Source organism: Sus scrofa, chromosome 8, assembly GCF_054392235.1.
Source record: "Sus scrofa isolate SSC_HxYL_T2T_F1_AM1 chromosome 8, Sscrofa_HxYL_maternal_Yorkshire_Landrace_v2.0, whole genome shotgun sequence".
Lineage (NCBI taxonomy): Eukaryota > Metazoa > Chordata > Mammalia > Artiodactyla > Suidae > Sus > Sus scrofa.
This window is the reverse complement of record NC_139390.1, coordinates 39,487,086-39,505,498: the sequence shown is the minus strand read 5'-3', so window position 1 is coordinate 39,505,498 and position 18,413 is coordinate 39,487,086. Positions and strand designations below refer to the sequence as shown.

The window sequence follows — 18,413 nt, the reverse complement described above, 5'->3', positions numbered from 1 at the left end:
ATATAAAATGATAATAATCAAACTCTGAGTTTCTGTCCCTAGAGATTTTGATTAAGTGGGCCTAGGGCAGTGGAATCTGCATTTTAATAAATATTTTCTCTGCTTCTCACTCCTTCCTTCTGTTGCAAGCGAGCTGAGGATCACCCTTTGAGAAATATTGCTTTCCTTGAGTAATAACCTTGGCCTCCTAAAGAAAAATGCAGCTTATAGAAATTACCTGCCACCTGAAAGTTTTAAAAAAACTATATAAAATTATTTAAGGTAGTAATTTAACTTTAAGAGCCATAGATCATTGCTATCCTGGTAGATGTAGTTCTTGGTATTAAATAGCTAGAGTTTTATTGCTTTATGCTCCTCGAACAGAGATCCCCAACCCTGGCTCTATGTCACATCCCCTGTGAAGCTTTTGAAAAATGAAATCACAAAACATGAGCAACCCCCAAAAAAAGGGATAAAAGAACATCATTTAATATATGTTAGAGACCCAAATGCCAATCCTTCAGATTTTAACAGACTTATAATTTATTCATAGTTGGTTAAGATCTTTTTTAGGATATCTTACATAAACTACCTTACATAAACCGCCAACTACCCCTCTTTCCTCTCTCCACCTCCTAGAACTAACCATTTTCCTGAAGATGGTATGTGTTTACTGGGCATGTCTTTATGCTTCATATTTATGAATCCATAAGCAGTATCGGTGTGTATAAAAATATGCAGCCTTTTGCAACTATCTTTTTTCACTCAGCAGTCGTATTCAAGAATATGCTGACGCACACGTCTGCTTATTTTCTCTTTATTTATTCCTTCTAATAACTCTTTATTTTTTTAATTTTTATTTTTTGTCTTTTTAGGGCTGCACCCGCGGCGTATGGAGGTTCCCAGGCTAGGGGTCTAATTGAAGCTGGAGCTGCCAGCCTACGCCACAGCCACAGCAACGTGGGATCCAAGCCGTGTCTGCAACCTACACCACAGCGCATGGCAACGCTGGATCCTTACCCCCCTGAACGAGGCCAGGGATCGAACCTGTGTCTTCATGGATGCCAGTCGGGTTCGCTAACCGCTGAGCCATGCCCGGAACTCCCTAACAGCTCTTTAATAGTATTCTTTGACTTAACCATGGTTTACCTATTCATCCGCTTATCCAATGGTCCCTATATTTAGGGACCATTGGATAGTTTCCAAAATATTCTCTCTGGAAACAGTGTGGCAGGGAGTATCCTTGTTCCTGTCTTTGCACACCTGCCTCCGTTTCTCTAGGATGCAGTCCTAGAAGTGGAAATGCTGCTCTTAGGAGACGGTCCTCTGCACCTCTCCTTGGTTTTGTCTAACTGCTCTCTCCAAAGTGTTGGGTGACTTGGAGCTTTGCTGATAAGCAGCATCTAGGACTTCAGTCTCGGTTTCTGACTCTATGGAGGTGTAGGTAGGTCTGGGGTGGGTTTTAGGCACCTGCTTTTTTTTTTTTTTTGTCTTTTATTTATTTATTTTTTAGGGCCACACCCACAGCATATGGAGGTTCCCAGGTTCCCCAGCTCAAATCGGAGCTGCACCTGCCGACCTACACCACAGCCACAGCAATGCCAGATCCAAACAACGTCTGTGACCTACACCACAGCTCAAGGGAACGCCAGATCCTTAACCAACTGAGCAAGGCCAGGGATCGAACCCGCGTCCTCATGGATACCAGTCAGATTTGTTTCTGCTGAGCCACAGTGGGAGCACCTGCTTTTTTTTTCTTTTTTTACTTTTCAGTGCCACACTCAACGCTCATGAGCACCCAAGGTTGGAAAACCACCATTGTATTAGACTGACATTTCCAGGAAGGCTCTGTTTATCTCATTCACTGTAGATTTCCCAGGCTTCAGCTCTCTGTGGTGGATGCACAGTAAATAATTCCTGGGGAAATGAATGAAGAGATGCAGCATGGGAGCATCTGCAGTCATGGATTGCCTTGCAATCAAGCAGTACTCCTCAGATTTTCTTGGCCACAGGACTTACCAGGGATCTTGTTAAAATGCAGATTCTGATTCAGTAGGTCAAGAGCAAGGCTGAGATTTTGCATTTCTTTTTCTTTTTTTTTCTTTTTTTTTTTATTAAGTATAATTGATTTACAGTGTTGTGAGATTTTGCATTTCTAGCAACCTCTCTGTGGACCAGCTGCTCCTGGTTTAGGGAGCACACTTCCAGTAGCAAGACCTCTAGGGAGAAAAAGCAACACAATTTCTTTTTTCCCTACAGCTTGAAAGTGGAGGAGTTGGAGGCTTGACATCCTGCTTGGTAAATCTCAAGGCCTCTTGATCTTTTTCCAACACACAAAGTCTTGATGAAATACCCTCCTCACAGATTTTTTTTTTGGGGGAGTGACAATCAAAGGATGTCCTGCCTGCAGAAGCCCTTTGTAAGCTGGGATGCCCTCACACATATTACTTCTCATAATTTTCTTAGTGAATGAACATTTTCCTTCAGTTTGCTCAAAGCACAGAGCTGTTGGTCTTGTAGGACCCATGGAATTGTTTCCTTTTGACCCACCATCTACGTTTAGTGGGTATTTTGGAGAAAAAACAGGATTGGGAAGAGCAGAGGCAAAATTCATGGCATGGTGTGGTCCTGACTGCGGGTGCTGGGGAGGTGGGGGCTCCCTTCTCATGTGTCTGGGGTGCGATAGACTGGAGAGAGGTCCCAGTTCTCTCCCAGTCAGCTCTCCAGTTTGTTCCCAGGTCAGACACTTAACATGGGGGGTTGGGGGGGACGCTCGCAATAATTATGTAGTATTTTTTTTTTTTTTATGTCTTTTTGCCTTTTTTAGGGCCACTCCTGCGGCATATAGAGGTTCCCAGCCTAGGGGTCAAATCGGAGCTGCAGCCACCAGCCTACGCCAGAGCCACAGCAACGCGGGATCCAAGCCGTGTCTGCGACCTACACCGCAGCTCACGACAATGCCAGATCCTTAACCCACTAAGCGAGGCCAGGGATCGAACCCACAACCTCATGGTTCCTAGTCGGATTCGTTCACCCCTGCACCACGACAGGAACTCCAATAATTATGTAGTATTAATTGATCTAATGTAGGTGTCATCAGAGGTATTCAGGGCAGTATGGGCCTGCGGTCAACTCAAGGTTAAGCTACCATGAGACACTGCCATCTCGGCTTTGGTAGCTGGGGTCCTATGCCTCATCCATGACAGAGGCTGTGTGGTGTGGACAGAGGTGGAGAGATAAAAATAAATACAAATGACATGACATTCGGAACTCGTGGGTTTAGTGTGCTGGGCTATTCCCAAGCCTCTCTTCCTCTAGAGGAAAACCGTGGACCAGATCCAGCTCCTGAGACCAGTGGTTTTCCTTAGACCAGACTCGGTTGGCTGTCCTTCATGGTTTTCATTATATCTCTGGACCACTTACACTTATTTATTTAGTAGTAGTCCTTAAATCTGTTCAGCTTCTTTTAAGTTGGCCTCATTCTGTGCTAAGACATCTGTGCAGTAAGGGGTTTCACGAACTAGTGCTGGAGGCCAGCTCCGGGGGCCTGGGAGTGTACACTTTCCCCAAAGGAGAGGGACGCTCGTCGTCTTTTGCAACGGAGACAGCCTCTTTGTCCCTTCTTTTAGGGCGCTGGACTCCTCAAATTTTATTGGCGTAAGTGGTTGATTATATAGACAGTTTCTCACTACAGATTACATCATAGTGTTAAAAGTATATCGGTTAACTTTTACGTGGTACAGCAGCTATACATCACGTTCTAAGATCTTTGTTTTAACTAAATTTAGTGAGTACAATTTAAGGGCAGTTAGGTACAATACATCATGTGGAAAGGAGGAGACTCAGTACAAATCATCCCATGGCCAGCCAGTCTCCACAAGTTGAAGAGGTCACGGACACAATTTGGCATTCACAAATCTTGTTTTTAGACTGGTGCTTATCTTTAAAGTGTTATGGCAAGGAGACAGTGTAAGAAAATATAAACCAACTTAACTAGCTATCCCTTAAAAGCTTCCATAACTCATAGCTAGGTGTCTTTTGGTCAAGAATAATATATGTCTAACTTCTGTGAACCTCATTAAAATCCTAACTCTAAAGTTTACAATGTAACTAGTTAGTAGATAAACACTATGTTTTAATTAAGTTGGATTTAAATAGGGGAAAGTCCTTCAGGATGAAATTCTTATTATATTATTGTTGTAACTTTGTTAAATCACAAATCACCACAGGAAAATAAGAATGGAAAAGAAGAATAATAAGCAAGTAATCAGCAAAGACTGAGGAAAACTAAATAACAAATAAAACAACAGGAAAGACTAGGTCACCCGGGAAACAGTCCATGTTCTCCGGTGCAAACATGGAAATTGCTTTCCTAGGAAAGCCCCAATTCTTCCCCATCAACATCAAAATGAGAGCTGTGTAACCTGAGGCCTGCCCTGGGCTTGTACCATACAGGCAGGCTTTTATCCTGACCAGAAGCCCACCTTCGGCATGCACTGTTCAGGTGAGCTCCCTTCCTTGGTTAGGAACCTGCCTTCAGGTTTTTCTGCCATCAGGCAAGGTCCTTTTTTCAAGTCCCTGCATTTTCTCGGCTCCCCACAAACTAGTCGTATGCTTTTCTAATACGTAGCAAAAGCATAATTGCTAAAGTTAAAAATGTTGGTACTTGGAGTTCCCATTGTGGCCCCAAGGCTTAAGAACCTGACTAGTATCCGTGAGGATGCGGGTATGATCCCTGGCCTCGTTCAGTGGCATTGCTGTGAGCTGTGGTGTAAATTGCAGACATGGCTCTGATATGGTGTTGCTGTGGCTGTGGTGTCAGCCGGCCAGCTGCAACTCTGTTTCAACCCCTAGCCTGGGAACCTCCATATGCCACAGGTGCAGCCCTAAATAAACAAACAAAAAAAAATCTTCATAGTGGTGCCATCTAGGATTGTCTCTCCTCCCTCTAGGATTCATGGTCCATAATTTGGGCAACATTGTCTCAGCTAAAATATTCTTTTTTTTTTTTTTTGGTCTTTTCTAGGGATGCACCCTCGGCATGTGGAGATTCCCAGGCTAGTGGTCTAATCGGAGCTGTAGCCGCTGGCCTGCACCACAGCCACAGCAATGCCAGACCTTAACTGCATCTGTGACCTACACCACAGCTCACGGCAACGCCAGATCCTTAACCCACTGAACGAGGCCAGGGATAGAACCCGCAACCTCATGGTTCCTAGTCGAATTTGTTTCTACTGTGCCATGACGGGAACTCCAGATGAGAGATGCTTTATGCTGGTTCAATTCACTGGCTCTTAGAGGAACACTGTGAAACTGGTTTGCAGATTGTGGGCTGGTGCGCTTCCTTTGGAGGCAGGTGAGCTTCCTTTGGAGGCAGGTGAGCATGTGGATGGGAGCCAGTTGAAGTATTCACGTGGCTTTTGGCTGGATGTAGGAGCTTGCTGCCCTCCACCCTCTTGGAGACTCTGCTGCCCACTCCAGGCATATGGGTGATGAGAGAACTTCCCTCCCTGGGGCATTGCAGGGCAGAAGTGGAATCATTTCTGGCTTGCGCTTAGCCCAATGCCTGATCATTTTATTGGTGTTTTCTTCTCGTGCCCCACCCCTTTCCCCTTGCAAAGGAGTACAAACGATGCAGTGGAAAGATCCCTGAATTCGAGACTCGAGGTCCCAGGCTCCAATCCTGACCCTGTGCCACTTTGTAACTTCTGTGGCTTTGGGCAGGTAAGTTAGGTCTCTTTGGTCTGTAAGATGTTAAGAACCATTCCTTCTGGTGGGCAGCGCTGAGGAGGAGCTGAGCTAGGAACTCACTGCAGTTTCCAATCAGAGGCAAGCCCCGGCAGGGGAAGTGCTTGCAGCGGACAAAAGGAGGAAGGAGCTGTGATTTCCGACTGAGATGTTGTTGGAAGATGCAGGGCTGATGGTGTGTGTCAACGCTTTTGTAATCATCAGTCAGGAGACTGTGTTTTTCCTTTCCTGGTAATGAGGGCACATCATGTAGCAAACGATTTTCAGTCATCCGACAAGCATGCCACCTACCCTTTTGTGTTACCTGGTGTACAGTTAGGTGTTCCTAACAAAAAAACACCAAGGGGCTAAAGCTCAGTGTCTTTTTAAAACACTTTTTAAATAGAGTTTTTGAAAAGGTAATCTGAGTTCACGCCGTAGAAATTTTAGATTGTACAAAAGGATATATGTTGCAAATACACTCACAGTCCAGTTCTTGTCTCTGGCATCTGTCAGTATTTGCTGTTTCTCCCACTTCCATTCAGAGGTGTCTTATGCATATATAAGCAAATATGTTTATATTTCTCTTCTAGTTCATCAATTTTAAATTGAGTTATTAATTTATGATGTGTTTCTGATATATAGAAATTGATTCATTATACACACACACATACATATATATTTTTCATGTTATTTTCCACTTTAGTTTATTACAAAATATCGAATATAGTTCCCTGTGTGATACAGTAGGACCTTGTTGTTTATCTGTTTTATATGTAGTGGTTTTGTATCTGCTAATCCCAAACTCCTAATTGATCCCTTCTCCACCCCCTTTCTCCTTTGGTAACCACAGGTTTGTTTTCTATGTCTAGTAAGCCTGTTTGTTTCCATTTGGTAAAAAAGTTCATTCGTATCATACTTTAGATTCCACAGATAAGTGATAGCATATGATGTTTGTCTTTCTCTGTCTGCGTTGCCTCACTTAGCTGATAATCTCTAGGTCCATCCATGTTGCTGCAGTCTCTTCTATGAGCATATACAGATCAGACCTGACCTGTCCTTTGCTTTTTGGTATCTTGGAGTTGAGTCTGTGCTGGTCTGTAAGGAGCATCCTCACCCTTTTTTTTATGGCGGCAGAGTTTTCAATTGCCTGATATATTAAGTTCATTTAACCAGCTTCCCCACCCCGATGGACATGAAGGTAGTTTTCCAGTCTCTGGTTTTTACAAACAGGGCTGCAGGGAACAGCTTTGTCCATACATTATTTTGCATATGTGGGGGTGTATCCTAGAAATGCATTATTTGCATTTGTAACTTTGATAGGTTTTGCCAGATTGCCCTCCGATATCAATATGTGCAACTCTTGTTGCCCACAGCCTTGCCAAAGCAGGGTGCTGTCCAAAAACCTCTTGATCTTTGCCAGCAGGGGAGACAATGGTGTCTTAGTATATTTTTGGTTTGCATTTCTCATATTAGGAGTGAGCTTGAGCAGCTATTCACACATTTCAGAAAACAAGCTCAGTTTCATTTAACTGTTTTGCTGTTGGCAATTATTTTCCAAGTCTGTAGGGAGGGACCAGTTTTATTTTTATTTTCAATCTGTCACAGACTAATACTTTCATAAAATACAATAAAAAATTAATTGCAAAATGGAATAAAAACCCCAAAGATATATAAAACACAAACTCCAAATTTTTATCTGTACTCAACAGATACAAAATTACTCTGTCCATTCATTACACATGTTTTCAGTTTCTGAACTTCACTCTTGGCAGAGGGTTAACACTTTTTGAGTAATACTGCTGTGAAGACCCCCTCGCTCCCTCTGTTTCCCCATTGCCACCCTCTTGGGGATGGGCAAAGAGAACAGGCAATTTTATTTTATTTTTTTTTTTCATTGTTATTGTTTAACTTTATTACTGTTGCACCATTTATACAATTGCTTATAATTTCAATGCATCCATTGCACGTTTTTTTGTTTTATTATTATTATTATTATTTTCCATTTTCCAGTGAATGGTGTGCTGGTATCTGTGACACAGGTTGGAAGAGAAACTGGAACTGCGATGAACACAGACTTTTTTTTTTTTTTTTTTTCATTTCCACCGACCAATAAATAGAACCACAGGTGCACCCAACCACAGACATGCATTAACTCGTCATGAGAAGTTTAGAGAGGCTAAGTAGGATGAGAGAATGTTTGTTACTCCCCAAAATACCTGTGGCGGAAAAATGGAGTCTTGGTGCCGAGATGCACGTGGACAGGCTAAGTGCGCTGTCTGAAAGTTGGCATCCAACCACATTAAAAAAAAATCAGGAGTTCCCGTCGTGGCGCAGTGGTTAACGAATCCAACAAGGAACCATGAGGTTGCGGGTTCGGTCCCTGCCCTTACTCAGTGGGTTAAGGATCCGGCGTTGCCATGAGCTGTGGTGTAGGTTGCAGACGCGGCTCGGATCCCGCGTTGCTGTGGCTCTGGCGTAGGCCGGTGGCTACAGCTCCGATTCGACCCCTAGCCTGGGAACCTCCATATGCCGCGGGAGCGGCCCAAGAAATAGCAACAACAACAACAACAACAAAAAGACAAAAGACAAAAAAAAAAAAAAAAAAAAAAAAATCAAAATAAGAAAGGCTGTAAATTGAACAGAAAACACAGAAAATACCGCTTTCGTAAGGAATCTGATAGCCTTGGCATGGGCCCTGCAGGCAGAATCAAAACGCATCACCCCTGACTCCCCTTTGCCGAAGACACAATGTCTCGGATGTTAGTGGCTGGAGTGCGTGTAACAGCAGCTCAGGTATGAAGTGATATGCTTTCAAACCGTGCACTTTAAACTCCAGGACTGATTGGTAGCGTTGACTGAAAGTATATTAGATACTTCCCCACAAAAATACTATTTGGATTCTCCCCACCCCCTCCCGCCCTCCCTCGACGGGACCACATCCTTTTTCTTGGGCAATAGGTATCATTACTTCCAGTTTGAAACAAGTTAGTGTAGGGGAGAGAGCACGCATGCGCTTCAAGAGTTGTTAAGCGGTATTCTCTTCTCCAGAGGCTGCTCTTGTTATCTTTTGACTGCTCAGGTTTGATCGAAATTAGCTGCTGGGGTCTCGGCAAGTTTGACCTCGTCTGCAGGGGCTGCTGGGGTCTGGGCTTTGGCCGTGAAACTGGGTGCTTCCGTGACTGCTGGCGTCTCCTTGGAGGATAGGGCAGCCTTGAAGCTGCCGGGTTTTGTGTCTGAAGCTGGGGCCTCATTACTTTTCAGAGCCTCAGTCTTTGTGGGTTCCCCTGCCTCGTTGCTCTTGTCGTTCTCGGTGGGATCCCTGGGCTCTGCCGCCTCCTGCTCAGAATCCTTCCGGGGTGCCTGCTTGCTCTTAGCTGCCTCCGTCTTCCCCAAGCTCTGCCTTCGACGTGTCTTCCTTGGCTGCCTCTGCGGCTCTCTCGCCTTCCTTTGTCGTCCGGCTTGCTGACAGCATCCTGAGCATCCTTTTCTGGCTTCTCCTCCTGGTCGTTTTTCACCTCTGGGGTCTCCGCAGCTGCCTGGGTCTCATTCTCCTTCCGGGTTCCTTCCTCTTCTGTCCCGGCTCCTTCTGCCTTCTTGTCTTTGTCCTTGGCCTTCTCATCATTCACATTGTACCCCTTTTTCTTCTTGCTCAGCTTGCCTCCCATCTTGCAGTTCGGATCTGGGTGCCTGTGGTGTCCCTGGGTGAACGCGGTGCCGCCAAGGGGCCTGGGTTGCTGGCGTCGTCCAGCCGCGTGCCTGGCTGCTAGTGGAGGCTCTCTCTCCAGCTTGAGTTTTGACTGGGGAGCCCGGAGTGAATAGCGAGTTGGAGTGCTGACGCTGTCGCCGCTGCTGCTACTGCCCTGCTGCGGCCACTGCAGCCTCTTGAATTTGATATTTTATGTTTCATAATCAGTACATTACCGGATGTCTTCATTACATTAGAGGAAGATATCTCTGATGGTGCAATATTGATGCAAAGGCCAGGACTCCATGCTGTGTGATGGGATATTGGTGTCCTGGTTTTTCATTGATGAAGACCTTGAGCTTGAACTAGAGGTGGGCTGAGGGAAGTACTTGAAATCACTCCATTATTTAAATTTGCAGTTGGCCTCCTTGACTGGGTGCTTTGCCCGGAATCTCATGCCGCCAATGCTGCCTTTCAGGAAAGTGATGGGAAGGGTACCTCAGGGTAAAGCAGGTGCTTAAGAGACCTCAAGTTCAAGGAGGCATCTTGGTGCCTTTGTACAACACTGGGTTGGGAATGAGGTTCTTGCTTCTAGCTCACTGAACTCGATGACTGGGTAAATATTTCCTCCTCCACCTGCAGCTAAAAGACAGACCCAGGCCCAATTTTCTCTGTTCTGCTTTTGAGTCGAGATTTTATCTTTGCTTGCAGACCTTGTTGTTTCTGGACACGTGGAGCATTGATTTCCAAGCTGGAGTCTTTAGCTGCTCTTTGCTGTCCCTTTCTATGAGGACTTGGATCACCGTGTATCCCAGGGTCACCTTTTTTCAGTAGTAGACAGTTTTGCTCTGTGTTGTGGTCATGAAGTGAAGTCATGTTGAGGTTTTTCCCAGAGGTCTTTCTCCCACCCCAGGAGTGTAGAAGGCATGGAAGTGACATGCTGTCCCCATGCAGGATGCAAATGTCCTTTAACTGCTTTCTTGTGGATACCTGGCTCCTCTTGGATGCCTGGAGTTGTGGTTGGAGTGTGTTGGTATTAAGGTCGTGGGTTCACAGCTGACCTCCGCCTCATACTAACACTTGACCTTGGCGAGTTGCTTAAGCTCCGTTAACTTCATTTCCCTCACCTATGAAACAGGGTGAGTGAGTCTGCGTTAGTGACTTGTCTGGAGGGAGAGTGTCGCTTGGTGGGACTAGATGACCTGTCTGCTCCCTGGGCAGGATGGGTAGCACCCACAGCCCCTCTAGGTCCTGTGCACCTGGGGCTGGGTGATGTGCGATGGCCAGCAGCCAAAGAGGACACTCAGAAACAGTTGTAGCCCTCTGCCCAGTCTCTACATCTGTAGCTAAGGGAGTATTAAAAGTCTGAATGGGAAGATCTTCCTGGACTTGTGGTCAGGAGCTCAGACTCTGGAACCGAGTGGCCTGGGGTTGAATCCTGGTACCACCTTTGCTGGCTGAGTAGAGCCCAGGCCCCTCCCCTTGTCCCTGCATGAATGGGATGGGGACAGTAAGTGGAACTGCCTTGGTTCATGGCCAGGAGTAATGAATACAGAGACGTGATCAAGCGCCACATACTTCTTACCCTGTTTACCAAGTTTATTCAATCAGCGCATTTAGTAAGTGCCTACTGTATGCAGCATGTTCTGCAGGGCCCTGGGAAACCTGTCAGACGTAACCCTGACCTCACAGAGTTGATGGTCTTGTGTAGGGGTTGGCAAGCTTGTCGGTAAAGGGCCCATTGGTAAATATTTTAGGCTTGGTGGGCCAAACTGTGTCTGTCACAGCTATTCAGCTCTGCTGTCGTCCTGTGGAAGTAGCTACAATAAATGAATGAGTGATCATGGCTGTGTTCCAATAAAACTTTATTTACAAAAACAATTGGTGGACCACATTGGGCCCATGGACTGTCATTTGCCAACCTGTGGTCCAGTGAGTGGCAAGACAGATGTTAAATAATCACAACTCAGTATGTTATTACAAATCGTGATTGGTTTTTATGAAGTGACATGTGTGGGACTCCGTGAGAGGGAAGGGTCGGAGAAGGTAGCTCTGAAGAAGTGACACTGAAGCCAGATGCCGAGGAGGAGGTAGCGGGGACAGGGGGCAGCGGCCAGCTGTGAGGGGCTGGAGAATGGGCTGCATTGTTGAGGATCAGAATTGCAACCTGTATCTCTGCCTCTGTATAGAGTCACAACAGATGTTTTACGACTTTCTTTGAATAAGAAACTGACGGTAGCTTTTTCCCCTGGTGTGTAATTCACATCCCTTCTCCCAAATGATCCCAGCACTTAGAGATGAGCTGTATTAATAACATATTTTGTTCTGCATATTTCGAGTAGGTTCGTTTGTTTGTTTGTTTTTTGTTTTTTGTTTTCATCTTTTTGCTATTTCTTTGGGCCGCTCCTGCGGCATATGGAGGTTCCCAGGCTAGGGGTCGAATCGGAGCTGTAGCTGCCTGCCTATGCCAGAGCCACAGCAACGCGGGATCCGAGCCACGTCTGCAACCTACACCACGACTCATGGCAGCACTGGATCCTTAACCCACTGAGCAAGGGCAGGGACCGAACCCGCAACCTCATGGTTCCTTGTCGGATTCGTTAACCACTGTGCCACGATGGAAACTCCCTGTTTGTTTGTGTGTTTTAAATATAATTGTCAGTATCTAAAAATGTAGAAGTTAGGGAAGTCAGCGTGCACATGATTCCATTACTAGGTGTAAAACGGTTTATTTCTTAGAACTAATGCTTATTTGATGTTGTTTTCTCTTTCCGCTATTTTAAACAATATTATCTTTTCCTTATTTGGCTAGATAAAGACTCACAGCCTGAAACCATTTGGGGAAAAAAAAAAAAAAGATCCATTTCCTCTTGACACCTTCAGTTTCTCCAGACTTCCAACCTCCATGTTACCTTTTATCTGAATAGGTTGCCGTATTCTGCGGCGATTTTGTAGAGGACGCCTGTGTTCCTCATTCTAGAACACTTTGGGAGTTGCCTCAGAGGTAGGGGCTTGCCTCTGTAACGCTGTGGCCCCATCTATGTCCTCAATTCTTGTACTTCTGGGGTTCTAAGGAGCCCCTGCCACCCTGAGGGTCCGTGCTGTGCAGTGCTTGGAGTTGTCCCTCTGGGGTCAGACAGCGTGAGTTCAGAACCTGTTCAGTACTTATTAGCTGTGCAAACTCGATAAAGTTGCTAATCCTCTCTGTGCCTCAGTTTTCTTATCTTTAAAACGAGGACAAAATGACATCTACCGCATGGAATTCTTGTGAGGATTCAAATGAGTAAAATATACATCAAGTCCTCAGAGCACGTGACTGGACACAGGGTTATTTTTGTGTCATCTATTATTATTACTAAGTATGTCTAGAAGCCAGTGATTGTAATTCCTCCTTAACTACCTTGAATTCTGGTAAGTGGCTCTTGACGCATCCTGAGATCTTGGGCTGCATTACTTCATTTTTGCTTTACTTTCTCCATAAAGTTCTAGGAATGACCTTTTGTCATCAAAAGTCTGGGAGTACAAGTCCTTCTGGGAACTGGTCCACTATGGAGTTCCTGTTGTGGTGCAGCCGAAACGAACCTGACTAGTATCCATGAGGATACAGGTTTGATCCCTGGCCTTGCTCAGTGGGTTAAGGATCTGGCGTTGCTGTGAAACTGTGGTGTAGGTCGAAGACACAGCTCAGATCTCACGTTGCTATGGCTGTGGCATAGGTGGGTGGCTACAGCTCCGATTCGACCCCTAGCCTGGGAACCTCCACTATATACTTTTTTTTTCCCCATTTTTATAACACCCCCCCCCTGCCCCGTGGCATATGGAAGTTCCTGGGCCAGGGGTTGGATCTGAGCTGCAGCCATAGCAATGCTGGATCCTTAACCACACTGCCTTGGGCTGGGTTTTGAACCTGTACCTCCACAACAACCTGAGCTGCTGCAGTCAGATTCTTAACCTACTGCACCACAGTGGAAACTCCCACTACATACTTTTATACTTTGACAACATACTTAGTAAGTAAAATAAGCTCTTTTGAGCATATACCTAAAAATGTGATTTTTAGCAACAACATTCACCCTCCTGTCATATTTTCTTATTTTTTAAATTTTATTTATTTATTTATTTTGTATTTTTGCCTTTTCTAGGGCTGCTCCTGTGGCATATGGAGGTTCCCAGGCTACGGGGTGAATCGGAGCTGTAGCCACCAGCCTACGCTAGGGCCACAGCAACGCAGGATGCGAGCCATGTCTGCAGTCTACACCACAGCTCACGGCAACGCTGGATCCTTAACCCACTGAGCAAGGGCAGGAACCGAACCCGAAACCTCATGGTTCCTAGTTGGATTCGTTAACCACTGAGCCACGACAGGAACTCCCCTGTCATATTTTTTAAATTCCTGGTTTGTAATCAGTGACTTATTCTCTGTACTTAGAAATCCTTTCATGTTATTTTGAGCCTTTCTGTACTTTGTACACACTTGAAAGAGATCCTGCCTGCCTCAGGATGCAGAAGAGTGGGCTGCCGTGGGGTGATCTTGGCCTAGTAGACTTGCGTCTCTGGGCCTTGGTTTTTTTGTCTGCGAAGGGGTCTAGCTGATTTCCAAGGACCCTTCCTGCTCTCTGTGTTTGGCTTAGGCTCCTTCATGTCATGACAGCGCTCTCAGTGCCATCACTCAGATCCTCTCCTCCTGGGCAAGTGTGTGTCTCCTTTCTCTTCCTCACCCCCGCCCCCCACACACACACCCCGAAGGAAGACACCCTGACATGGTTTCCTGATAAATTGCTTTTAATATTGCTTTCAAAGCAATGCCTTTTTATACCCATCCTGTACGTCTGTGATTCATCCTTTCCAAGCTGTTATTGTTGGTTTGGTGTTTTTGTAGGTCCCCCCACCACCACCACCCCCCGGCAGTCACACAATTGCTTTCAGAAGTGCTTTGAAGAACTAGCATTACAATCTCCTTGTTGGAACTTGTCCCAGCCCAGATTCTATTTTTAATAAAGTGTGCTGCCTTGTTTTTCAAAGGTTACCAGATTTTGTACTGATGGCAATGAGACCACTGCTTCTCATACCTCCAGCCCCTGTGACTTAGCGCTAGAGATCAGCTTTTTGTTCAGCATGTGGTCAGTTATTCTCAGTGCCTCCCCTTGGCCTTTCACACCACTGTGCTAGCTGTTAGCGAGGAGCAGGCGCTTGGGCTTGTAACACACTCTGCTATTTACATGGTGCCAATAAGGTTCCCAGGTTTGCCGGATTCCCTCTGCCACCCTGAGCCGTGAGTAGGCTGAATATCAGCAATCCCACCTCTCAACCAGGAAACTAAAGGCCAAGAGAGGGGACGTGACCGAAATCAGAGGCAAATTTACACTCAGGAGGAAAAAAAAATGGTCCAATACAGCTCTGAAGTGTGTGCTGTGGGCCTTAGATAACAGGTCTTCAGGATATTGGTTTGCTAACTTACTATTAATTTTTTTGCAGCGAAAATAATATATGCTCATGGTAAAACATTTGAACAGTTGCAAAAACAAAAAGCCCCCTGTGGCATTGTCATCTGCCAGCCCCGCTCCTAGACACAGGTGACAAGTGTTAATAATGTCCCAAGTGCACTTTCTGGAATTTCCATTAAAATGTAGGTGTTGAAGGTGGGCCCAGGCTGCTGTGTTCCAAACCTCTGTGCCCCTCAGAAGTATGTCGGGCTGGGCATGAAGAAGGCTCAGGGTCTGCTGCCTGAAGGGAGGATGTTTCGGGAACCTTCCTACATGCACCCTTACTCTCTAATGTATTTATACTCATCAGTGTGTCTTGGGCAGATTTTCATAGCTGTACCTATAGAGCAACTTTTAAAACTAGCTACATGGTATCCCAGCCTATTTATTTATTTAAATTTTTTTTTCAGAAAAAGTACCCTATTTATTGCAGTATTCGTGCCTTTCTCAAGGATTTAAAGTAGGTAAAGATGTGCTATGATTTAAAAAAAATTCTTATCTATGAAAAAAAAAAAAATAAAGGCAAGGGAGTTCCCATGATGGCTCAGTGAGTTAAGAACCCTACTAGTATCCACGAGGATGCGGGATCGATCTCTGGCCTCCAGTTCAGTGGGTTAAGGATCTGGCATTGCCACGAGCTGCAGCATAGGTTGAGGATGCAGCTTGGATTCTGAGTTGCTGTGGCTGTGGCATAGGCTGGCAGCTGCAGCTCGCATTTGACCCCTGGCCTGGGAACCTCCATATGCTGCAGGTGTGACCCTAAAAAGATAAATAAGTAAATGCAAGATTCATGTCACATACAGTTAACAATTTTTAACTGTAAAATCCTGTGGCATTTTTTGTAGAGTGGGAGGCCAGCGAGAGGGACAAGGGGTGTAGAGTTTTCGGGAGCTTGGGAAGGTTGGAAATAGTGGCTGTGGAGGCGCCTGGAGAGACGCTGTTGGAATGCGGGGCCTGTTGAGGGCCGCCTGATTTTGACAGCTTTGTACGTCTGTCTGGGTGTATGTTCAGAGAAGGTGGATTGTTTGACTCCCATTGGGTTTTTTTTGTTTGTTTGTTTGTTTTGTTTCGTTTTGTTTTGTTTTTTTTTGCCACATGGTGTGAGCCAAGGACAAGGTAAGGGGAGTTTATAAGAGCCATAGAAATCTAGATTCACGGACTCTAAGCTGAATAGAAAGGAGAGGGGTGCGGGCTTCCAGAGGGCGTATGTGTGGCTGGGATAGGATGAAGCCACCAGGCAGAGCCCATCCTGGCTGGGTTTGGGGCGGCGATCAGATCCAGGGTGTGTCTTTGGGAGGGGGTGGCTGGGGTGGAGTGGAATAAAAGGCAGCTGGAGAAGAGGATGTGGAGCAGCCGAGAGATCAGGGTGTGAGAGGGTGCTGCCACAGGGATGCTGAAACCCCCCAACATGACGGCAGGAGATGGGGTGTGAAGGTAGGGCATCGGGAAATGGGGGGTCATGCAAGGAGAGGAGAAAGGAAGGGGTTTGTATGGGGCTGAGAGGCATGAGCTGCAGAGGGCGGATGTGTGACAGAGGCTGGGGTGCAGTGGTCTGGGAGCAGCGCCGAGGAGCAGAGCCCAACTGATCTCTTGACCCTCCCAGACCTTGTGTGTGTAGGTTCTGTGAAAGAACATGGGCAAGCCTGACCTGAAGGTGGCGAGGAGGAAATGGGGACCTCAGGGAAGAGCCGTTCCACCGCAGACCCTGTTGGCTCACTTTCTTTTTTCCAGAGCTGTGCTGTGGGTGCTTCTCCCTACCCCCCCGCGCGCCTACGTGGTCTCTGCCTCTTGTCCAGGGTCTTTCTCTTAAGCACTGCCCCCTGGGTCACTGTACTTAACGTGAGTCTTGACCAGCCAGCCCCACCAACCCTCTCTTTGGTGGGAAAATACTAACATAGGTAGAAAGAAGCAGACTCAATCCAGTAATTCCCAACTAGCAAAAAATCATTGAATAGATGGCTGCCTCATAAAGACAGATTTAATGAGCTCTGTCTCCATGTGCTAATATACTTTGATATCTGACATTCCTCCTGGGTTCCAAGCTGTATATTGTAATGTTGCTTCAAAAGTGGCTATGGGTATATTTAATACACATTATTTACATCAGTTTATGATTGATATGTAACTTTATTGAAAAAAGTGCTTTTTGTCTGTTATAAAATTCTGCTTTAATGTAAGTATTATTTTATTTATTTATTTATTTTTTATTTTTTTTGTCTTTTTGTCTTTTCTAGGGCTGCACCTGTGTCATATGGAAGTTCCCAGGCTAGGGGCCGAACCGGAGCTGTAGCCACTGGCCTACGCCAGAGCCACAGCAATGCGGGATCCGAGCCGTGTCTGCAACCTACACCACAGCTCACGGCAACGCCAGATCCTTAACCCACTGAGTGAGGCCAGGGATCGAACCCACAACCTCATGGTTCCTAGTCGGATTTGTTAACCACTGTGCCACGACGGGAGCACCTATAAGTATTATTTAAAAAAGAAAAATCAGACTACTGTAGAGTCGTGTTATTGTGAAGGCAATGAAAACCACACACACACACACACACACACACACACACACACACACACACACACACACACGAAAAGACAGTGAGACTTATGCACACAGATGACCAGTGAATTTGATCTCTGATGACGAGTAAAGGAATTCAGATAGGTGGAGCAGTATAGTGAACCCAGAAAACAAGTGGAAACAAAGGATATTATGATAAGGGGATGGAAGGTGCTGTTTCTGCTCTGCTTCTGTTTGCTTAGAAGTGAATTGTTCTGCATTTAATGTTTGCTATCGACATGTGACCATTTCTTTTGGCCCACTTTTTGGCCATTTCTTTCTGCGATGGGAGATTCTAATTATATGACTCCAAAATAAGCAATAGCAGCAGATTTATTTTTTATAAAACATAGCAGTCTCTTTTCTTTTTAAAATCCCTGTCTCTCAAAGCTTTGAGAATCTGTGAGCCGTGAGTCTCCTGTGATGGCCTTGGGGTATGAGAAGGTTGTGGGATGATGACAGGGCCTCAGGTACACGTGGTGGCTGGTCCTACCCACTACCCCCAGACTCATCTGAGCCTTGGGGTGGGGGATGGGGGAGGAGGATACTCTGTGTGGTGTTCCCAATGACCCCTTGGCCCTGAGTGGGGCTCAGTTGATGGTTTTGTTTGATAGCATTGCTCTGTGTAGAATTTGGTTAAGACCGAGGGCTCTTGACTCCCAGGTTCAAGTCCTAGCTCTGCCACTTATTGACTGTGGCCCTTGGGCAGATCCTTGACCATTTTAAGCCTTAAATTCCTGCCTGATAAATGGGAATTATAATAGTGGGAATACCTAATGGGAACATTGTGAGCCTATGTAGTGCCATTCCTGGCATACAGCGGGAGTCCCCAGTAACTTATTATCACCATGTTGGAGTGTTGAACGTGACTTGCCAGTTTGATGCATTTGGGAATTTTAGATTTTAACTTGCATTTCATTATTTATGATATTCCTTGGACTTTTCACGTTCTCCGTCAGGCCTTCCCCGACCAGCCCAT

General features: G+C 45.7%; 1 protein-coding gene across 4 annotated transcripts in view; it reads left to right on the top strand.

Annotated features, from left to right (window-relative positions):
* The window catches only part of USP46 (ubiquitin specific peptidase 46), a 63,822-nt gene that overhangs the window by 9,641 nt on the left and 35,768 nt on the right, over positions 1-18,413 (top strand). The gene's annotated exons all lie outside the window — the stretch shown is intronic.